At 44.3% G+C, this 25951-nt stretch overlaps 1 pseudogene; it reads right to left on the minus strand.

The window, feature by feature from the left end:
• Positions 1-17797, minus strand: part of LOC112223932 — a 48549-nt pseudogene extending 30752 nt beyond the window's left edge.
• Positions 17798-25951: the final 8154 nt, after the last annotated feature.

A 25951-nucleotide genomic window follows, 5' to 3' on the forward strand; every position in this document is an offset into this window, starting at 1 on the left:
CTACATTACTACTCCACATTGAACCACAGCCAGATGGCTGCTACCATTACTAATCCACATTGAACCACAGCCAGAAGGCTGCTACATTACTTCTCTACATTGAACCACAGCCAGATTGCTGCTACATTACTGCTCCACATTGAACCACAGCCAGATGGCTGCTACCATTACTAATCCACATTGAACCACAGAAAGATGGCTGCTACATTACTACCCCACATTGAACCACAGCAAGATGGCTGCTACATTACTAATCCACATTGAACCACAGCCAGAAGGCTGCTACATTACTTCTCTTCATTGAACCACAGCCAGATGGCTGCTACATTACTGCTCTACATTGAACCACAGCCAGATGGCTGCTACATTACTGCTCTACATTGAACCACAGCCAGATGGCTGCTACATTACCACCCACATTGAACCACAGCCAGATGGCTGCTACATTAATACTCCACATTGAACCACAGCCAGATGGCTGCTACATTACTGCTCTACATTGAACCACAGCCAGATGGCTGCTACATTACTGCTCTACATTGAACCACAGCCAGATGGCTGCTACAATACCACCCACATTGAACCACAACCAGATGGCTGCTACATTACTACTCAACATTGAACCACAGCCAGATGGCTGCTACATTACTACTCCACATTGAACCACAGCCAGATGGCTGCAACATTACCACCCCACATTGAACCACAGCCAGATGGCTGCTACATTACTACTCCACATTGAACCACAACCAGATGGCTGCTACATTACTGCTCTACATTGAACCACAGCCAGATGGCTGCTACATTACTAACCCACATTGAACCACAGCCAGATGGCTGCTACCATTACTAATCCACATTGAACGACAGCCAGAAGGCTGCTACATTACTTCTCTACATTGAACCACAGCCAGATTGCTGCTACATTACTGCTCTACATTGAACCACAGCCAGATGGCTGCTACATTACTACCCCACATCGAACCACAGCCAGATGGCTGCTACATTACTAATCCACATTGAACCACAGCCAGAAGGCTGCTACATTACTTCTCTACATTGAACCACAGCCAGATGGCTGCTACATTACTACTCTACATTGGACCACATTACCACCCCACATTGAACCACAGCCAGATGGCTGCTACATTACTACTCCACATTGAACCACAGCCAGATGGCTGCAACATTACCACCCCACATTGAACCACAGCCAGATGGCTGCTATATTACTACTCTACATTGAACCACAGCCAGATGGCTGCTACATTACTTCTCTACATTGAACCACAGCCAGATGGCTGCTACATTACTAATCCACATTGAACCACAGCCAGAAGGCTGCTACATTACTTCTCTACATTGAACCACAGCCAGATGGCTGCTACATTACTACTCCACATTGAACCATAGCCAGATGGCTGCTACATTACTACTCTACCTTGAACCACAGCCAGATGGCTGCTACATTACTACCCCACATTGAACTAACGCCAGATGGCTGCTACATTACTGCTCTACATTGAACCACAGAAAGATGGCTGCTACATTACTACCCCACATTGAACCACAGCAAGATGGCTGCTACATTACTAATCCACATTGAACCACAGCCAGAAGGCTGCTACATTACTTCTCTTCATTGAACCACAGCCAGATGGCTGCTACATTACTGCTCTACATTGAACCACAGCCAGATGGCTGCTACATTACTGCTCTACATTGAACCACAGCCAGATGGCTGCTACATTACCACCCACATTGAACCACAGCCAGATGGCTGCTATATTACTTCTCTACATTGAACCACAGCCAGATGGCTGCTATATTACTTCTCTACATTGAACCACAGCCAGATGGCTGCTACATTACTACTCTACATTGAACCACAGCCAGATGGCTGCTATATTACTTCTCTACATTGAACCACAGCCAGATGGCTGCTACATTACTACCCCACATTGAACCACAGCCAGATGGCTGCTACATTACTGCTCTACATTGAACCACAGCCAGATGGCTGCTACATTACTACCCCACATTGAACCACAGCCAGAAGGCTGCTACATTACTTCTCTACATTGAACCACAGCCAGATGGCTGCTACATTACTAATCCACATTGAACCACAGCCAGAAGGCTGCTACATTACTTCTCTTCATTGAACCACAGCCAGATGGCTGCTACATTACTGCTCTACATTGAACCACAGCCAGATGGCTGCTACATTACTGCTCTACATTGAACCACAGCCAGATGGCTGCTACATTACCACCCACATTGAAACACAGCCAGATGGCTGCTATATTACTTCTCTACATTGAACCACAGCCAGATGGCTGCTATATTACTTCTCTACATTGAACCACAGCCAGATGGCTGCTATATTACTACTCTACATTGAACCACAGCCAGATGGCTGCTATATTACTTCTCTACATTGAACCACAGCCAGATGGCTGCTACATTACTACCCCACATTGAACCACAGCCAGATGGCTGCTACATTACTGCTCTACATTGAACCACAGCCAGATGGCTGCTACATTACTACCCCACATTGAACCACAGCCAGATGGCTGCTACATTACTGCTCTACATTGAACCACAGCCAGATGGCTGCTACATTACTACCCCACATTGAACCACAGCCAGATGGCTGCTACATTACTAATCTACATTGAACCACAGCCAGAAGGCTGCTACATTACTTCTCTACATTGAACCACAGCCAGATGGCTGCTACATTACTACTCCACATTGAACCACAGCCAGATGGCTGCTACATTACTACTCCACATTGAACCACAGCCAGATGGCTGCTACATTACTACTCCACATTGAACCACAGCCAGATAGCTGCTACATTACTACTCCACATTGAACCACAGCCAGATGGCTGCTACATTACTACTCCACATTGAACCACAGCCAGATGGCTGCAACATTACCACCCCACATTGAACCACAGCCAGATGGCTGCTACATTACTAATCCACATTGAACCACAACCAGATGGCTGCTATATTACTACTCTAATTGAAGCACAGCCAGATGGCTGCTACATTACTACCCCACATTGAACCACAGCCAGATGGCTGCTACATTACTGCTTTACATTGAACCACAGCCAGATGGCTGCTACATTACTACCCCACATTGAACCACAGCCAGATGGCTGCTACATTACTAATCCACATTGAACCACAGCCAGAAGGCTGCTATATTACTTCTCTACATTGAACCACAGCCAGATGGCTGCTATATTACTTCTCTACATTGAACCACAGCCAGATGGCTGCTATATTACTACTCTACATTGAACCACAGCCAGATGGCTGCTATATTACTTCTCTACATTGAACCACAGCCAGATGGCTGCTACATTACTACCCCACATTGAACCACAGCCAGATGGCTGCTACATTACTGCTCTACATTGAACCACAGCCAGATGGCTGCTACATTACTACCCCACATTGAACCACAGCCAGATGGCTGCTACATTACTGCTCTACATTGAACCACAGCCAGATGGCTGCTACATTACTACCCCACATTGAACCACAGCCAGATGGCTGCTACATTACTAATCTACATTGAACCACAGCCAGAAGGCTGCTACATTACTTCTCTACATTGAACCACAGCCAGATGGCTGCTACATTACTACTCCACATTGAACCACAGCCAGATGGCTGCTACATTACTACTCCACATTGAACCACAGCCAGATGGCTGCTACATTACTACTCCACATTGAACCACAGCCAGATAGCTGCTACATTACTACTCCACATTGAACCACAGCCAGATGGCTGCTACATTACTACTCCACATTGAACCACAGCCAGATGGCTGCAACATTACCACCCCACATTGAACCACAGCCAGATGGCTGCTACATTACTAATCCACATTGAACCACAACCAGATGGCTGCTATATTACTACTCTAAATTGAAGCACAGCCAGATGGCTGCTACATTACTACCCCACATTGAACCACAGCCAGATGGCTGCTACATTACTGCTTTACATTGAACCACAGCCAGATGGCTGCTACATTACTACCCCACATTGAACCACAGCCAGATGGCTGCTACATTACTAATCCACATTGAACCACAGCCAGAAGGCTGCTACATTACTTCTCTACATTGAACCACAGCCAGATGGCTGCTACATTACTACCCCACATTGAACCACAGCCAGATGGCTGCTACATTACTACTTCACATTGAAACACAGCCATCTGGCTGCTACATTACTAATCTACATTGAACCACAGCCAGATGGCTGCTACATTACTACTCTACATTGAACCACAGCCAGATGGCTGCTATATTACTTCTCTACACTGAACCACAGCCAGATTGCTGCTATATTACTTCTCTACATTGAACCACAGCCAGATGGCTGCTACATTACTACTCTACATTGAACCACAGCCAGATGGCTGCTATATTACTTCTCTACATTGAACCACAGCCAGATGGCTGCTACATTACTACTCCACATTGAACCATAGCCAGATGGCTGCTACATTACTACTCTACCTTGAACCACAGCCAGATGGCTGCTACATTACTACCCCACATTGAACTAACGCCAGATGGCTGCTACATTACTGCTCTACATTGAACCACAGAAAGATGGCTGCTACATTACTACCCCACATTGAACCACAGCAAGATGGCTGCTACATTACTAATCCACATTGAACCACAGCCAGAAGGCTGCTACATTACTTCTCTTCATTGAACCACAGCCAGATGGCTGCTACATTACTGCTCTACATTGAACCACAGCCAGATGGCTGCTACATTACTGCTCTACATTGAACCACAGCCAGATGGCTGCTACATTACCACCCACATTGAACCACAGCCAGATGGCTGCTACATTACTACTCCACATTGAACCACAACCAGATGGCTGCTACATTACTACTCAACATTGAACCACAGCCAGATGGCTGCTACATTACTACTCCACATTGAACCACAGCCAGATGGCTGCAACATTACCACCCCACATTGAACCACAGCCAGATGGCTGCTACATTACTACTCCACATTGAACCACAGCCAGATGGCTGCTACCATTACTAATCCACATTGAACCACAGCCAGAAGGCTGCTACATTACTTCTCTACATTGAACCACAGCCAGATTGCTGCTACATTACTGCTCCACATTGAACCACAGCCAGATGGCTGCTACCATTACTAATCCACATTGAACCACAGAAAGATGGCTGCTACATTACTACCCCACATTGAACCACAGCAAGATGGCTGCTACATTACTAATCCACATTGAACCACAGCCAGAAGGCTGCTACATTACTTCTCTTCATTGAACCACAGCCAGATGGCTGCTACATTACTGCTCTACATTGAACCACAGCCAGATGGCTGCTACATTACTGCTCTACATTGAACCACAGCCAGATGGCTGCTACATTACCACCCACATTGAACCACAGCCAGATGGCTGCTACATTAATACTCCACATTGAACCACAGCCAGATGGCTGCTACATTACTGCTCTACATTGAACCACAGCCAGATGGCTGCTACATTACTGCTCTACATTGAACCACAGCCAGATGGCTGCTACAATACCACCCACATTGAACCACAACCAGATGGCTGCTACATTACTACTCAACATTGAACCACAGCCAGATGGCTGCTACATTACTACTCCACATTGAACCACAGCCAGATGGCTGCAACATTACCACCCCACATTGAACCACAGCCAGATGGCTGCTACATTACTACTCCACATTGAACCACAACCAGATGGCTGCTACATTACTGCTCTACATTGAACCACAGCCAGATGGCTGCTACATTACTAACCCACATTGAACCACAGCCAGATGGCTGCTACCATTACTAATCCACATTGAACGACAGCCAGAAGGCTGCTACATTACTTCTCTACATTGAACCACAGCCAGATTGCTGCTACATTACTGCTCTACATTGAACCACAGCCAGATGGCTGCTACATTACTACCCCACATCGAACCACAGCCAGATGGCTGCTACATTACTAATCCACATTGAACCACAGCCAGAAGGCTGCTACATTACTTCTCTACATTGAACCACAGCCAGATGGCTGCTACATTACTACTCTACATTGGACCACATTACCACCCCACATTGAACCACAGCCAGATGACTGCTACATTACTACTCCACATTGAACCACAGCCAGATGGCTGCAACATTACCACCCCACATTGAACCACAGCCAGATGGCTGCTATATTACTACTCTACATTGAACCACAGCCAGATGGCTGCTACATTACTTCTCTACATTGAACCACAGCCAGATGGCTGCTACATTACTAATCCACATTGAACCACAGCCAGAAGGCTGCTACATTACTTCTCTACATTGAACCACAGCCAGATGGCTGCTACATTACTACTCTACATTGGACCACATTACCACCCCACATTGAACCACAGCCAGATGGCTGCTACATTACTACTCCACATTGAACCACAGCCAGATGGATGCTACATTACTACTCTACATTGAACCACAGCCAGGGGACAGCTACAGTACTACTCCACATTGAACCACAGCCAGATGGCTGCAACATTACCACCCCACATTGAACCACAGCCAGATGGCTGCTACATTACTACTCTACATTGAACCACAGCCAGATGGCTGCTACATTACTTCTCTACATTGAACCACAGCCGGATGGCTGCTACATTACTACTCTACATTGAACCACAGCCAGATGGCTGCTACATTACTACCCCACATTGAACCACAGCCAGATGGCTGCTACATTACTGCTTTACATTGAACCACAGCCAGATGGCTGCTACATTACTACCCCACATTGAACCACAGCCAGATGGCTGCTACATTACTAATCCACATTGAACCACAGCCAGAAGGCTGCTATATTACTTCTCTACATTGAACCACAGCCAGATGGCTGCTATATTACTTCTCTACATTGAACCACAGCCAGATGGCTGCTATATTACTACTCTACATTGAACCACAGCCAGATGGCTGCTATATTACTTCTCTACATTGAACCACAGCCAGATGGCTGCTACATTACTACCCCACATTGAACCACAGCCAGATGGCTGCTACATTACTGCTCTACATTGAACCACAGCCAGATGGCTGCTACATTACTACCCCACATTGAACCACAGCCAGATGGCTGCTACATTACTGCTCTACATTGAACCACAGCCAGATGGCTGCTACATTACTACCCCACATTGAACCACAGCCAGATGGCTGCTACATTACTAATCTACATTGAACCACAGCCAGAAGGCTGCTACATTACTTCTCTACATTGAACCACAGCCAGATGGCTGCTACATTACTACTCCACATTGAACCACAGCCAGATGGCTGCTACATTACTACTCCACATTGAACCACAGCCAGATGGCTGCTACATTACTACTCCACATTGAACCACAGCCAGATAGCTGCTACATTACTACTCCACATTGAACCACAGCCAGATGGCTGCTACATTACTACTCCACATTGAACCACAGCCAGATGGCTGCAACATTACCACCCCACATTGAACCACAGCCAGATGGCTGCTACATTACTAATCCACATTGAACCACAACCAGATGGCTGCTATATTACTACTCTAAATTGAAGCACAGCCAGATGGCTGCTACATTACTACCCCACATTGAACCACAGCCAGATGGCTGCTACATTACTGCTTTACATTGAACCACAGCCAGATGGCTGCTACATTACTACCCCACATTGAACCACAGCCAGATGGCTGCTACATTACTAATCCACATTGAACCACAGCCAGAAGGCTGCTACATTACTTCTCTACATTGAACCACAGCCAGATGGCTGCTACATTACTACCCCACATTGAACCACAGCCAGATGGCTGCTACATTACTACTTCACATTGAAACACAGCCATCTGGCTGCTACATTACTAATCTACATTGAACCACAGCCAGATGGCTGCTACATTACTACTCTACATTGAACCACAGCCAGATGGCTGCTATATTACTTCTCTACACTGAACCACAGCCAGATTGCTGCTATATTACTTCTCTACATTGAACCACAGCCAGATGGCTGCTACATTACTACTCTACATTGAACCACAGCCAGATGGCTGCTATATTACTTCTCTACATTGAACCACAGCCAGATGGCTGCTACATTACTACTCCACATTGAACCATAGCCAGATGGCTGCTACATTACTACTCTATTTTGAACCACAGCCAGATGGCTGCTACATTACTACCCCACATTGAACTAACGCCAGATGGCTGCTACATTACTGCTCTACATTGAACCACAGAAAGATGGCTGCTACATTACTACCCCACATTGAACCACAGCAAGATGGCTGCTACATTACTAATCCACATTGAACCACAGCCAGAAGGCTGCTACATTACTTCTCTTCATTGAACCACAGCCAGATGGCTGCTACATTACTGCTCTACATTGAACCACAGCCAGATGGCTGCTACATTACTGCTCTACATTGAACCACAGCCAGATGGCTGCTACATTACCACCCACATTGAACCACAGCCAGATGGCTGCTACATTACTACTCCACATTGAACCACAACCAGATGGCTGCTACATTACTACTCAACATTGAACCACAGCCAGATGGCTGCTACATTACTACTCCACATTGAACCACAGCCAGATGGCTGCAACATTACCACCCCACATTGAACCACAGCCAGATGGCTGCTACATTACTACTCCACATTGAACCACAGCCAGATGGCTGCTACCATTACTAATCCACATTGAACCACAGCCAGAAGGCTGCTACATTACTTCTCTACATTGAACCACAGCCAGATTGCTGCTACATTACTGCTCCACATTGAACCACAGCCAGATGGCTGCTACCATTACTAATCCACATTGAACCACAGAAAGATGGCTGCTACATTACTACCCCACATTGAACCACAGCAAGATGGCTGCTACATTACTAATCCACATTGAACCACAGCCAGAAGGCTGCTACATTACTTCTCTTCATTGAACCACAGCCAGATGCTGCTACATTACTGCTCTACATTGAACCACAGCCAGATGGCTGCTACATTACTGCTCTACATTGAACCACAGCCAGATGGCTGCTACATTACCACCCACATTGAACCACAGCCAGATGGCTGCTACATTAATACTCCACATTGAACCACAGCCAGATGGCTGCTACATTACTGCTCTACATTGAACCACAGCCAGATGGCTGCTACATTACTGCTCTACATTGAACCACAGCCAGATGGCTGCTACAATACCACCCACATTGAACCACAACCAGATGGCTGCTACATTACTACTCAACATTGAACCACAGCCAGATGGCTGCTACATTACTACTCCACATTGAACCACAGCCAGATGGCTGCAACATTACCACCCCACATTGAACCACAGCCAGATGGCTGCTACATTACTACTCCACATTGAACCACAACCAGATGGCTGCTACATTACTGCTCTACATTGAACCACAGCCAGATGGCTGCTACATTACTAACCCACATTGAACCACAGCCAGATGGCTGCTACCATTACTAATCCACATTGAACGACAGCCAGAAGGCTGCTACATTACTTCTCTACATTGAACCACAGCCAGATTGCTGCTACATTACTGCTCTACATTGAACCACAGCCAGATGGCTGCTACATTACTACCCCACATCGAACCACAGCCAGATGGCTGCTACATTACTAATCCACATTGAACCACAGCCAGAAGGCTGCTACATTACTTCTCTACATTGAACCACAGCCAGATGGCTGCTACATTACTACTCTACATTGGACCACATTACCACCCCACATTGAACCACAGCCAGATGACTGCTACATTACTACTCCACATTGAACCACAGCCAGATGGCTGCAACATTACCACCCCACATTGAACCACAGCCAGATGGCTGCTATATTACTACTCTACATTGAACCACAGCCAGATGGCTGCTACATTACTTCTCTACATTGAACCACAGCCAGATGGCTGCTACATTACTAATCCACATTGAACCACAGCCAGAAGGCTGCTACATTACTTCTCTACATTGAACCACAGCCAGATGGCTGCTACATTACTACTCTACATTGGACCACATTACCACCCCACATTGAACCACAGCCAGATGGCTGCTACATTACTACTCCACATTGAACCACAGCCAGATGGATGCTACATTACTACTCTACATTGAACCACAGCCAGGGGACAGCTACAGTACTACTCCACATTGAACCACAGCCAGATGGCTGCAACATTACCACCCCACATTGAACCACAGCCAGATGGCTGCTACATTACTACTCTACATTGAACCACAGCCAGATGGCTGCTACATTACTTCTCTACATTGAACCACAGCCGGATGGCTGCTACATTACTACTCTACATTGAACCACAGCCAGATGGCTGCTACATTACTACCCCACATTGAACCAAAGCCAGAGGGCTTCTACATTACTGCTCTACATTGAACCACAGCCAGATGGCTGCTACATTACTACCCCACATTGAATCACAGCCAGATGGCTGCTACATTACTACTCCACATTGAACCACAGCCAGATGGCTGCTACATTACTACTCCACATTGAACCACAGCCAAAGGGCTTCTACATTACTTATATACATTGAACCACAGCCAGATGGCTGCTACATTACTATTCTACATTGAACCACAGCCAGATGGCTGCTACATTACTTCTCTACATTGAACCACAGCCAGATGGCTGCTACATTACTACTCTACATTGAACCACAGCCAGATGGCTGCTATATTACTTGTCTACATTGAACCACAGCCAGAGGGCTTCTACATTACTTATATACATTGAACCACAGCCAGATGGCTGCTACATTACTATTCTACATTGAACCACAGCCAGATGGCTGCTACATTACTTCTCTACATTGAACCACAGCCAGATGGCTGCTACATTACTACTCTACATTGAACCACAGCCAGATGGCGCTATATTACTTGTCTACATTGAACCACAGCCAGATGGCTGCTATATTACTTCTCTACATTGAACCACATGATCCTAATGGCTCCATATCTGGCTTTATCCTTCATGACCTCAATGTGTTTCACTGGAGGAAGTGTTGTTCTCCATATAAGTGCTCTTACTCCTGTCTGGCTTCATGATGTTAGATGAGATTCATATGAGTGTTAATAAAGCATGATTAATCTGTTATTTGTATTGCATTTATTATGATTCCACATTAGCTGAATGTGTAGGCTATACATTAGCCATAATTGGTCATGTGTTCGTTGGTGGGGGAGTGATGGGGATGATCAGGTAAATGGCAAAGTGAAGAGGGATGTTTTCCAGACTCTCTCGCACCTCTCTCTCTCTCTCTCTCTCTCTCTCTCTCTCTCTCTCTCTCTGTCTCTCTGTCTTGCTCTCTCTCTCTCAGGCACCTCTTTCTCTCTCTCTCGTACCTCTCTTTCGCTATCTCTCTCTCTCTCTCTCTCTCTCTCTCTCTCTCTCTCTTGCTCTCTCTTGCTCTCTCTCACTCGCACCTCTCAATTCAATTCAATTCAATTTCAATTCAATTGACTTTATTGACCTGGCAAGTTCATCATTACTCACATTGTCAAAGTATTCTTGTAGAAAAATAAAAAATAAATATTTATATATATATATATATAAATATATAATAAAAAAAATATATATTTATATATAAATAAATGGTGGGACCAACAGCAATAATAATAGTAGTAGTGGACATGGGATTACCATGAACAACAACAACAACAATATTAATGAGAACAACAATACATTCAAGCAATGGTAGTAGACCAGTGTCAACATGACTGAGAAGACACATGACCTGGTAGTGGACCAGTGTCAACATGACTGAGAAGACACATGACCTGGTAGTGGACCAGTGTCAACATGACTGAGAAGACACATGACCTGGTAGTAGACCAGTGTCAACATGACTGAGAAGACACATGACATGGTATGAAAGACAAAAAAAAACAAGATGGGAAATATTATTGATATTACTTTGCACTTTTCACTGGCTGTCCCTCAGGTTTTGGCAGGAGGACACATATTTGGCTGCCAAAACTGCACATTTTGGCTTTTCACCCAATAAATATTAGATTTTTTCTTCATCCTTTATAGTTTCAAATTCTTTGTATTGAATTATAATTTTGGGAAATAAATATTCTCTTAGGTATTTGTCACAGTGTATTTGTCACAGTGTAATAGGAAATGCAGCTCTGTCTCTACCTCTCCCCTGGAGCAGAGTGAGCACAGCCTGTCCTCTCTGGTTAGCCATGTTTGTCTGTGACGATCTGATCTGTCTAAAACTATTCAAGCAGTATTTCAAATGGATGTTTGTCTAATTTGGTGATTTCATGATTAGAGAGTGGACCCCATACTTCACTGCCATATAGAGCAATTGGTTCTATAACCGATTGGAAAATTTTGATCTAGATTCTAATTGGAATTTCGATTTTAATGTTCCTTTTAATGTCATAGAATGCTCTTCTTGCTTTGTCTCTCAGCTCATTCACAGCCATGTGAAAGCTACCTGTGTTGCTGATATTTAGCCCTAGATATGTGTAGTTTTTGGTGTGTTCTAATAGAACTGTGTCCAAATCAAATTTATATTTGTCATCCTTATTTCCGGACCTTTTTTGGAATATCATTATATTTGTTTTTTTAGGTTAACGGTCAGAGCCCAGGTCTGACAGAACCTGTGGTTAACGGTCAGAGCCCAGGTCTGACAGAACCTGTGAAGACGATCTAGGTGCTGCTGTAACCCCTCTTTAGTGGGAGACAGCAGCACCAGGTCATCTGCGTACAGCAGACACTTGATTTCAGTGTTGTGTAGGGTGATACCAGGTGCTGACGATTCTTCTAATGTTTTTGCCAATTCGTTAATATAGATGTTAAATAGTGTTGGACTTATTGGGCAGCCCTGTTTCACTCCCCGTCCCTGAGAGAAGAAGTCTGTTTGCTTGTTGTTAATTCATTTATGTAGATGTTAAATAGTGTTGGACTTATTGGGCAGCCCTGATTCACTCCCCGTCCCTGAGAGAAGAAGTCTGTTTGCTTGTTGCCAATTCATTAATGTAGATGTTAAATAGTGTTGGACTTATTGGGCAGCCCTGTTTCACTCCCCGTCCCTGAGAGAAGAAGTCTGTTTGCTTGTTGTTAATTCATTCATGTAGATGTTAAATAGTGTTGGACTTGTTGGACAGCCCTGTTTCACTCCCCGTCCCTGAGAGAAGAAGTCTGTTTGCTTGTTGTTAATTCATTAATGTAGATATTAAATAGTGTTGGACTTATTGGGCAGCCCTGTTTCACTCCCCGTCCCTGAGAGAAGTCTGTTTTCTTGTTGCCAATTTTAACCACACATTTGTTTTTAGTGTACATTGATTTAATAACATCATGTGTTTTCCCTCCAGTACCACTTTCTATTGGTTTATAAAAAAGACCTTCGTGCCAAATTGAATCAAATGCTTTCTTGAAATCTACAAAACACGAGTAGATTTTGCCTTTGTTTTGGTTGACTTGTTTGTCAATTAGAGTGTGGAGGGTGTAAATGTGGTCTGTTGTTCGATCATTTTTTTAGAAATCCAATCTGGCTTCTGCTCAGGACGTTGTGCTCATGAAGGAAATTATGTAGTCTGCTATTTATAATACCGCAGAGAATTTTCCCCAAGTTGCTGTTAATGCAAATTCCTCTGTAATTATTTGGGTCAAATTTGTCTCCATTTTTATAGATTGGTGTGATCAATCCCTGGTTTCAAATATCGGGGAAAATACCTGCAGTGAGGATAATGTTGAAGAATTTGAATTTGTGGTCTGTATATTTGATCATTTCATTTAAAATACCATCAGCACCACAGGCCTTTTTGGGGTTGGAGAGTCTCCAATAATTCTTCTTCTGGGGTATCCACAGGATTCTGATAGTCTTGACTGCTGTTTCAAGGATTTGTCATTTTTTTGTATATCTTTTTGTTCTGGGCTCTTTGTTATATTGCTGTAGAGGTTTGCCAAGTGATTTCTCCACATGTCCCCATTTTGGATAGCCAATTCCTCATGATGAGGTTTGTTTAATTTATTCCAATTCTCCCAGAAGTGGTTTGATTCTATGGATTCCTCAATTCCATCCAGCTGTTTTCTAATGTGCTATTCCTTTTTTGTTCTTAGGGTGTATTTGTATTGCTTCAGTGTTTTCTCATATTGAAGGCGTATATTTTTGTTGTCTGGTTCTCTGTGTTTTTGATTAGATATATTTCTCAATAACTTTCTTAGATTTTTGCAATCATTATCAAACCATTTTTCATTATCTGTTATTTCTGGTTTGCTCTTATGCTTCTTTAAATTAGCCAAGGAAGCTAATTTGTCAAATATAAAGTTTATGTTGCAAACAGCCAAATTTACACCTTCATTGCTGTCAGAGAATGTTAAGGCTAAAAAGTTGTCCAGGAGAGATTGTATTTTTTGGATACTAATTGCTTTTTGGTAGATGCCTGTACTGTTTGCATTCCATCTATAGGCCTGTTTTGTACCATGTAATTTATTGGGCCGTGATGCTTCATGGTTGGGTTCCGCTCTTCTCAGATACACTGTGATTTTACTGTGGTCTGAGAGAGGTGTTAGTGGGCTGACTGTGAAGGCTCTGAGAGAGGTGTTAGTGGGCTGACTGTGAAGGCTCTGAGAGAGGTGTTAGTGGGCTGACTGTGAAGGCTCTGAGAGAGGTGTTAGTGGGCTGACTGTGAAGGCTCTGAGAGAGGTGTTAGTGGGCTGACTGTGAAGGCTCTGAGAGAGGTGTTAGTGGGCTGACTGTGAAGGCTCTGAGAGACTCTGGGTTTAGGTCGGTGAGGAAGTAGTCTACAGTGCTGCTGCCAAGGGATGAGCTGTAGGTGTACCTACCAAAAAAGAGTCCTCTCTCAGCCTACCATTGACTATGTACAGACCCAGTGTTCCACAGAGCTGTAGGTGTACCTACCAAAAGAGTCCCCTCTCAGCCTACCATTGACTATGTACAGACCCAGTGTTCCACAGAGCTGTAGGTGTACCTACCAAAAGAGTCCCCTCTCAGCCTACCATTGACTATGTACAGACCCAGTGTTCGACAGAGCTTCACGAGCTGTACTCCATTTTTGTTTTTCACTTTGTCATAGTTGTTTCTGTTGGGGTATGTGGGGGGAGGCAAAGGTTGTTGCTTCCTGGTTGGTGTTTATCCCCATGACTGTTAATAGTGTCTGGTCTAGCATTCAGGTCTCCATAGACCAGTACGTTGCCTTGGGCCTGAAAGTGACTAATTTCCCCCTCTAGAATGGAGAAACTCTCTTCACTGAAGTAGGGTGACTGAGGGGGGAATGTATGTGGCACAGATGAAGACGTTTTTATCTGTCAAGATGGCCTCCTCGTTGATTTTTAAGCAGATAAACAATTCCCCTGTTTTGATCAATTCAATTTAATTAATTAGTCTAGATTTATACCATATTAGCATTCCCCCTGAATTTCTGCTCTTTAGCCCAAAAGCAGAGGACTTCAAATCCTTGTAAATTCCAACATGCAACATTAAAAGATTTCATAACTTTTTTTTCTTTACCTTCAAAATGAGACAAACACTCATAATCCAACAAGAACTATTAAAATAGGATTTTTCAATTATAGTAAACTCTTATTATGCAAATGTGATTAGTTTATCATTTAAGATAGCATTTGTGCCGTGGCACTTGGGTGGATGTAGTGCGAGGATGGTGGAGTTCTTGTGCTCATCATACCATGACCCCCGGCCTATCACATGTGAGCATCCATGACCCTCGGCCTATCACATGTGAGCATCCATGACCCTCGACCTATCACATGTGAGCATCCATGACCCTCGGCCTATCACATGTGAGCATAGTAGACTCAGCATTTGTTTAATGTCACTAATTTCGTTGGTGGTGGCTGGGCCAGTTGCGCCTCTCACAGCCTGTGCGTAGCTCTGCCTGCTGGGCTGTGGCTCCTCCAAGTGGGGTCTGCAGTGGGGGGCCGGGGGGTGGGAGCCCTCGTCTACGTGGCTCTGATGCTGTGCTGGCTGTGGTGGGCATTGAGGTTGGTGGTGCTGTGGTCGTGGCTGGGTCGTCCAGGGTGCTGGTCCGGGGTGTTGTCTCAGTGATCTCGGCGGGGTGGAGATTGCTCCGCTGTTCCTGGGTGGAGAGGTCGGGCTGTGGTTTAAAGCGACGTCCTTGAGAGTCTTGGCAAGGATGGGGACTGTCTCCCTGTACAAGTGAACATGGTCATAGAGACAGTCCAGATCGAGGGTGGGATGGTGGGTCAGGTGTACGTTGGGTGACAGGGAGGCTGGTGTTTATTCTTTGGATTGTGGCAGGGTGGAAGTCCTTCCTCTAGAAGGGTTGACACCACGATTCTTGAGTTGGGGAAGATTACGGAGGCCTTCTCAATCACTCCCCGTAGTGAAGTCGCCACCCTCTCCTGCTGAGCACGCAGGTCGTTGCTTCCGGTGTGTATGATTATGTGACTTGGCGACGCGAGTCAGCTCCTCTCTTAGTGTGGTCAGATCGTTATTACTGTTCTGCCTTTCGTTCCAGTTCTCTGCTGCCTGTGACTGGAACAAATTGCAAAAATCGCTGAAGTTGGAGACTTTTATCTCCCTCACCAACTTCAAACATCTGCTATCTGAGCAGCTAACCGATCGCTGCAGCTGTACATAGTCTATCGGTAAATAGCCCACCCATTTTTACCTACCTCATCCCCATACTGTTTTTATTTATTTACTTTTCTGCTCTTTTGCACACCAATATCTCTACCTGTACAAGACCATCTGATCATTTATCACTCCAGTGTTAATCTGCAAAATTGTAATTATTCACCTACCTCCTCATGCCTTTTGCACACAATGTATATAGACTCCCCTTTTTTTTCCTACTGTGTTATTGACTTGTTAATTGTTTACTCCATGTGTAACTCTGTGTTGTCTGTTCACACTGCTATGCTTTATCTTGGCCAGGTCGCAGTTGCAAATGAGAACTTGTTCTCAACTAGCCTACCTGGTTAAATAAAGGTGAAATAAAAAAATTAATGAAACATCGTGGTGCTGTCAGGGTCGTCTGTCTTTGATTTTCAGCTTCCACCCATTACAGATTCCCTCTTTCTTTATGGATGGGTAGTGAGAGCAGACTGCTGAACGCCATGCATTTGGCTGGTCAGTGAGGAAGATGAGATTACTCATGTCACCGTTTTTTGTAGAGGTCTGTGAAAAGGGTTTCTGGCCTCCCCTTTAGTAGTGTCTGTTTAAAAGCTTTCGTCATTGTGTCATTTTTGGCCACTGGAGGGTAGAGAATGGATTCAGCGCTGAGGGGGAGTGGGGACATGGTGGCTGTGGGCTCTGTTGCTGCCACTGCTGCTCTGGTCTGCGGCCCTGTTGCCAAGGGACCTAACGTGTGCCAGGAAAACATTCCTCACACCATTACACCATCGCCACCAGCCTGTACAGATGACACCAGGCAGGATGCGGAATTGCGCCAAATCCTGACTCTGCAATCAGGATGACGCAACAGGAACCAGGATTTGTCGGACCAGGCAATGTTTTTCCAAACCTCAGTTGTACAGTGTTGGGGGTTGCGTGCCCACTGGAGCTGCTTCTTCTTGTTTCTTGTGGAACTTGGTGTGGTTGTCTGCTGCAATAGCTTGACGAGGACCAACGAATGCATTCTGAGATGTCGCTCTGCACACCACTGTTGTGCTGCGCTGTTATTGGCACGTTTGGGGCCTGTTAGCCCTTCTCCTTTGACCTCTAATATCAATGAGCTGATACTGGAATGCTCAAACCACGCTCAAAGTCTCTTAGGTCACTCGTTTGGTTGATTCTAACTTCAATGGAACAGTAACTGAATGCCTCGATGCCCGTCTACCTGCTTCATATAGCAAGCCACGACCACGTGAATCACTGCCTGTAGGAGCAAACCTTTTCATGAACGGGGTGGTGTACCTAATAAACTGGCTACTGAGTCTATTTCAGTACAGTATGTCGTCAGTGGTTTTGCAGATCAGAGATGTCCCTCTTTGCCATGCAAATGAACTGAATCCCCCCCCCAAAAAAATTCCACTGCATTTCAGCCCTGCTACAAAAGGATCAGCTGACATCATGTCAGTCATTCTCTCATTAACACAGGTGTGAGTTTTAACAAGGACAGGGCTGGCGATCACTCTGTCATGCTGATTGAGTTCGAAAAACAGACTGGAAGCTTCAAAAGGAGGGTGGTGCTTGGAATCATTGTTCTTCCTCTGTCAGCCATGGTTACCTGCAAGGAAACACCTGCCGTCATCATTATTTTGCACGAAAAGGGTTTCACAGGCAAGGATATTGCTGCAAGTAAGATTGCACCTAAATCAAACATTTATTTGATCATCAAGAACTTCAAGGAGAGCGGTTCAATTGTTGTGAAGAAGGCTTCAGGGCGCCCAAGAAAGTCCAGCAAGCGCCAGGACCATCTCCTAAAGTTGATTCAGCTGCGGGATCGGGGCACCACCAGTACAGAGCTTGCTCCTGAATGGCAGCAGGCAGGTGTGAGTGCATCTGCACGCACAGTGAGGCGAAGACTTTTGGAGGATGTTCTGGTGTAAAGAAGGGCAGCAAAGAGCCACTTCTCTCCAGGAAAAACATCAGGGACAGACTCATATTCTGCAAAAGGTACAGGGATTGCACTGCTGAGGACTGGGGTGAAGTAATTTTCTCTTATGAATCCCCTTTCCGATTGTTTGGGGCATTGGGAAAAAAGCTTGTCCGGAGAAGACAAGGTGAGCGCTACCATCAGTCCTCTGTCATGCCAACAGTAAAGTCTCCTGAGACCATTCATGTGTGGTGTTGCTTCTCAGCCAAGGGAGTGGGCTCACTCACAATTTTGCCTAAGAACACAGCCATGAATAAAGAATGGTACCAACACATCCTCCAAGGAACAGTTTGGTGATGAACAATGCCTTTTCCAGCATGACGGAGCATCTTGCCATAAGGCAAAAGTGATAGCTAAGTGGCTCGGGGAACAAAACATCGATATTTTGGGTCCATGACCAGGAAACTCCCCAGACCTTAATCCCATTGAGAACTTGTGGTCAATCCTCAAGAGGCCTGTGAACAAACAAAAACCCACAAATTCTGACAAACTCCAAGCATTGATTATGCAAGAATGGGCTGCCATCAGTCAGGATGTGGCCCAGAAGTTAATTGACAGCATGCCAGGGCGGATTGCAGAGGTCTTGAAAAAGAAGGGTCAACACTGCAAATATTGACTCTTTGCATCAACCTCATGTAATTGTCAATAAAAGCCTTTGACACTTATGAAATGCTTGTAATTATACTTCAGTATTCCATAGTAACATCTCACAAAAAATATCTAAAGACACTGAAGCAGCAAACTTTGTGGAAATTAATATTTGTGTCATTCTCAAAACTTTTGGCCACGACTGTATATATAAACTCAGCTAAAAAATAAACGTCTCTTTTTCAGGACCCTGTCTGTCAAAGATAATTCGTAAAAATCCAAATAACTTCACAGATCTTCATTGTAAAGATTTTAAACACTGTTTCCCATGCATGTTCAATGAACCATAAACAATTAATGAACATGCACCTGTGGAACGGTCGTTAAGACACAAACAGCTCACAGACGGTAGGCAATTAAGGTCACAGTTAAGAACACTTAGGCCACTAAAGAGTCCTTTCTACTGACTCTGAAAAACACCAAAAGAAAGATGCCCAGGGTCCTTGCTCATCTGTGTGAACGTGCCTTAGGCATGCTGCAAGGAGGCACGAGGACTGCAGATGTGGCCAGGGCAATACATTGCAATGTCCGTACTGTGAGATGCCTAAGACAGTGCTACAGGGAGACAGGACAGACAGCTGATCATCCTCACAGTTTCAGACCACTTGTAAAAACACCTGCACAGGATCGCTACATGCGAACATCACACCTGCAGGACAGGTACAGGATGGCAACAACAACTGCCCGAGTTATACCAGAAATGCACAATCCCTCCATCCTTGCTCAAACTGTCTGCAATAGGCTGAGAAAGGCTGGACTGAGGGCTTGTAGGCCTGTTGTAAGGCAGGTCCTCACCAGACATCACTGGCAACAACGTCGTCTATGGGCACAAACCCACCGTCGCTGGACCAGACAGGACTGGCAAAAAGTGCTCTTCACTGACGAGTCGCGATTTTGCCTCACCTGGGGTGATGGTCGGATTCACGTTTATCGTCGAAGGAATGAGCGTTACACTGAGGTCTGTACTCTGGAGCGGGATCGATTTGGAGGTGGAGGGTCCGTCATGGTCTGGGACGGTGTGTCACAGCATCATCGGAAAGAGCTTGTTGTCATTGCAGGCAATCTCAACGCTGTGTGTTACAGGGAAGACATCCTCCTCTCTCATGTGGTACCCTTCCTACAGGCTCATCCTGACATGACCCTCCAGCATGACAATGCCACCAGCCATACTGCTCGTTCTGTGCTTGATTTCTTGCAAGACAGGAATGTCAGTGTTCTGCCATGGCCAGCGAAAACCCCGGATCTCAATCCCATTGAGCACGTCTGGGACCTGTTGGATCAGAGGGTGAGGGCTAGGACAAATCCCATCAGAAATATCTGGGAACATGCAGGTGCCTTGTTGGAAGAGTGGGGTAACATCTCACAGCAAGAACTGGCAAATCTGTTGCTGTCCATGAGGAGGAGATGCACTGCAGTACTTAATGCAGCTGGTGGCCACACCAGATACAGACTGTTACTTTTGACCCCCCCCCCTTTGCTTAGGGACACGGTGTTCCATTTCTGTTAGTCACATGTCTGTGGAACTTGTTCAGTTTATGTCTCAGTTGTTGAGTCTTGTTATGTTCATACAAATATCTACACATGTTAAGTTTGGCGAAAATAAACATAGTTGACAGTGAGAGGTCATTTCTTTTTTTTGCTGAGTTTATGTGTGTGTGTATATATATATATATATATATATATATATATATATATATATATATATACAGTATATAGGATGATGGGATGTATAAACATTATTGACAGTATATTAATAGTATATCTGTAGAATATATAGAATATTATATGTACAGTAATAGATAGGATAGGCCTTGACTAGAATACAGTATATACATATGAAATGAGTAAAATAGTATGTAAACATTATTAAAGTGACTAGTGATTCCACGTCTATGTACATAGGGCAGCAGCCTATAAGGTGCAGGGTTGAGTAACCGGGTGGTAGCCGGCTAGTGACTAAAGTTCAGGGCAGGGTAATGGGCGGAGGCCGGCTAGTGACGGCTATTTAAACAGTCTGATGGCCTTGAGATTAGAAACTGCTTTTCAGTCTCTCGGTCCCAGCTTTGATGCAGCTGTACTGACCTTGCCTTCTGGATGGTAACAGGGTGAACAGGCCGTGACTCAGGTGGCTGAGGTCCTTGATGATCTTCTTATCCTTCCGGTGACTCCGGGTGCTGTAAATGTCCTGAAGGGCACGCAGTATGCCGCCGGTGATGTGTTGGGTAGACCGCACCACCCGCACCACCCCCTGGAGAGAGAGCTGCAGTCAGCATTTTGATGTCTCCAAAAATGTTGATGCAGTATTGGAAAGATCATTGTGTTTTACACCAGAAATGACTCTCAATTTGACTTCATTCAATCCTGCCAGGTTGACTGGATACAAATGCTTTAAAATGAATGCAAGACATGTTGTATTTTGATCATTTATTATGTGCTTTAGAGACGGGTATAATTTCACTCGTCTTTGGCAGTACTATATTACATTAAGTGTAAAAAATAGGCGGATCATCGTTCCTGTAAGCCTGATGGTGCCGTATTTGGGACAAATCCTTCTGTTTTTAACAGTAATTCCTCTTCGTATTTTTTCTCCATAATCTACGAGTGAGATATGCTGTAATGACTCATAATCTACTTGTGAGATATGCTGTAATGACTCATAATCTACTAGTGAGATATGCTGTAATGACTCATAATCTACTAGTGAGATATGCTGTAATGACTCATAATCTACTAGTGGGATATGCTGTAATGACTCATAATCTACTAGTGAGATATGCTGTAATGACTCATAATCTACTAGTGAGATATGCTGTAATGGCTCATAATCTACTAGTGGGATATGCTGTAACGAGTCCTTTATAACACTGTCCGCTTCTCTCTTCAGCAGTCAGCTCTGCCAGTCTTGGCATAGAGGCAGCCGTGGGCATAAATTAACTCCTGGCATTGCGAGACACTGGCTATTTCTAGCTCGCTCCAGAGGTGTGCCCTGAGTACTTATAAGTGCTTAAAAATAAGGGAAAAGTGGTGCGTGCATATGTATTCCCCCCTTTGCTGTGAAGCCCCTAAATGAGATCTGGTGCAACCAATTACCTTCAGAAGTCACAATAAAGTCCACCTCTGTGCAATCTAAGTGTCACATGATCTGTCATATGATCTCAGAATATATACACCTGTTCTGAAAGGCCCCAGAGTCTGCAACACCACTAAGCAAGGGGCACCACCAAGCAAGCGGCACCATGAAGACCAAGGAGCTCTCCAAACAGATCAGGGACAAAATTGTGGAGAAGTACAGATTATAAAAAAATATCCCAAACTTTGAACATCCGACGGAGCACCATTAAATTAATTATTAAAAAATTGAAAGAATATGTCACCACAACAAACCTGCCAAGAGAGGGCTGCCCACGAAAGGATGGCATTAATCAGAGATTCAACAAAGAGACCAAAGATAACCCTGATGGAGCTGAAAAGCTCCACACCGGAGATTGGAGTATCTGTCCATAGGACCACTTGATGCCGTACACTCCACAGAGCTTGGCTTTATGGAAGAAAAAAAATCCAATGTTTAAAGAAAAAATTAAGCAAACATGTTTGGTGTTCGCCAGAAGGCATGGGGGAGACTCCCCAAACATATGGAAGAAGGTACTCTGGTCAGATGAGACTAAATTTGAGCCTTTTGGCCATCAAGGAATGCTATGTCTGGCACAAACCCAACACCTCTCGTCACCACGAGAACACCACATGGCAGTATTGTGCTGTGGGGATGTTTTTCATCGGCAGGGACTGGGAAACTGGTCAGAATTGAAGGAATCATGGATGGTGCTAAATACAGGGAAATTCTTGAGGGAAACCTGTTTCAGTCTTCCAGAGATTTGAGACTGGTACGGAGATTCACCTTCCAGCAGGACAATGACCCTAATCATACTGCTAAAGCAACACTCGAGTGGTTTAAGGGGAAACATTTAAATGTCTGGGAATGGCCTAGTCAAAAGCACAGACCTCAATTCAATTGAGAATCTGTGGTATGACTTAAATATTGCTGTACACCAGCAGGAGCCCATCCAATTTGAAGGAGCTGGAGCAGTTTTGCCTTGAAGAATGGACAAATATCCCAGTGTCTAGATGTGCCAAGCTTATAGAGACATACCCAAAGAGACTTGCAGCTGTAATTGCTGCAAAAGGTGGCTCTACAAGTATTGACTTTTGGGGGGTGAATATTCATGCACGCTCAAGTTTTCAATTTTTTAATTTTTTAATTGTTTGTTTCACAATAAAAAAACATCTTCAATCTTCAAAGTGGTAGGCATGTTGTGTAAATCAAATGATACAACCCCACCAAATATGTATTTTAGTTCCAGTTTGTAAGGCAACAAAATAGGAAATTGCCAAGGGGGTGAATATTTTCTCAAGGCACTGTAGGTAGGGCATAGTGTGCCATTTGGGATGCATCCTGGTATCCAGGTGTTTAATAGGAGAACGTGGGCTCCCAGTAGGGCTGACAGAAATCCAAAACCCACATTTTCCCTTCTAGCTATTGATCCGTTCGCCCTGTGGAAAACCAGGCATTGCAGATATTCCTGGTGCAAGGCAAAACACTTGATGCTAGGTCATATTCATTAGGCATGAAATGTCTATGGATTGAAACAGGGAGAGACTACCTGGACTTTCTTTTCCTATGCGAAATACTTTCTTTAACGTTGTGCCTTAATGAATGTGATCCAGGTCTATTTTCTCATCTTAGGACAAGACGTGAAAAAGATCATAGTTATGAGAGTTATGAGAGACCACGCCGACACGGCAATTATTACAGTAGCTAGCCGTTGCCAGTGTCACTGCGCGACGGCTAGCTACTTTTTATTAGGATGACGCCAACAAAAACAATAAACAACCGTGAAGCTTAAGGGCTATGTACCACAAACAAAGACAACTTCCCATACTGAAAGGAGGGAAAGGGATTGTTCCCAATCAGACACAACGATAGACAGCTGTCTTGAGAACCATACCCGGCCAAAACATAGAAATACAAAATCATAGAAAACAAAAACATAGAATGCCCACTCCAAATCACACCCTGACCAAACCAAATAGAGACATAAAAAGGCTCTCTAAGGTCAGGGCGTGACAGCCAGGCAATAAACCTGCTATCCTCTCCGTGGTACAAGATCTTCTTGAAGAGGTAGTAGACACAGAAAAGCATTGAACGATATACAAATGAAAGTCCAGACACTAATATTGGTTTGACTTAAAAGCCTCTACATCAATGGAAAGCGCACTAGATATTGGTTTTACTTAAAAGCCTCTTAAAAAGTGTTTGCACTATAAAGTGTATGGATCATTTAGTTATTTTATCTTGTGGATATAATTCATTATTTTTCAGACCATTACTCTCTGATTCCAAGAATCACCTGTGGATGTTTAGATTATTTTTGTTGTTGTTGCAAGATGTTCTTTATCACAGGAGTCAGTATATACTGAATAGTCAAATATAAAACTATCTAAGCCTGAAGCATTCTTTGCCAGGTCTGTGTCTACTTACGAGGAGGTTGTTAGTCATACATACACACTGGAAACCAATGGTTCACCTGATTTCCGCTTGTTAATACAACACAATGGAATTTTAACAATATAACACAGCTATTAAACCAGAATAAAAATGCTTTATCGTTCTACAAAGAATTTTTGAGATTGAGAAAGGTTCTTTATAGGAGGCTGTTAGTCATACGTACACACTGAAAACCTAACTTTCTGTAAATGTTTATTTGAATTAAATGTAACCTTTATTTAATTAGGCAAGTTGGAACAAATTCTTATTTTACAATGACGGCCTACCCCTTCCAAACCCAGACGATGTTGGGCCAATTATGCCTTATTGCCGCCTTATGGGACTCCCAATCACGGCCGGTTGTGATACAGCCTGGAATCGAACCAGGGTCTGTAGTGACACCTCTAGCACTGAGATGCAGTGACTTAGACCGCTGCGCCACTTGGGAGTCTTAAGAACCATTCTATGTAGAATGATACAGCACCTATATTCTGGTTTAATAGCTGTGTTATATTGTTAAAATTCCATTCTGTTTTATTACCAAGTTGAATAAGGTGTGCTAGCTCTGGAACAGCCGGGGGTCCCTGAGGAGAGAAGAGAACTGCTACCGTTCTCAACTGGCCAAACTGTACACGAGTCTTTGATGAGACACCATCACTGGCCATAGTCGTATATAACATGGAATAGTGTAACACAACAGATTAGATCAACCGGAATGACACTCTCACTCTCGGATGCACAAAAACAGCTGTGAGCAAACCACGCCCCCAAAATATTCTTATGAGCCACCGACCCCTACGTTTGAACTATTGTTAAAATTTAAAAGAACACTTTTCTGAACTGTAAAGAACCACTGAAGGGCTTAAAGGGTTCTTTGAGTCAGTACGGTTCCAGAATCATCATTCTAGAACCATCCTTCCTAAAGAACCCTTGAGGAACCCTCATTGGTTTTGTGTGTAATGGGTTGATATCACCATTTTCAGATGAAGATCGGAGAAAGAAGA

This window comes from Oncorhynchus tshawytscha, linkage group LG25 (genome assembly GCF_018296145.1).
Source record: "Oncorhynchus tshawytscha isolate Ot180627B linkage group LG25, Otsh_v2.0, whole genome shotgun sequence".
Taxonomy (NCBI): domain Eukaryota; kingdom Metazoa; phylum Chordata; class Actinopteri; order Salmoniformes; family Salmonidae; genus Oncorhynchus; species Oncorhynchus tshawytscha.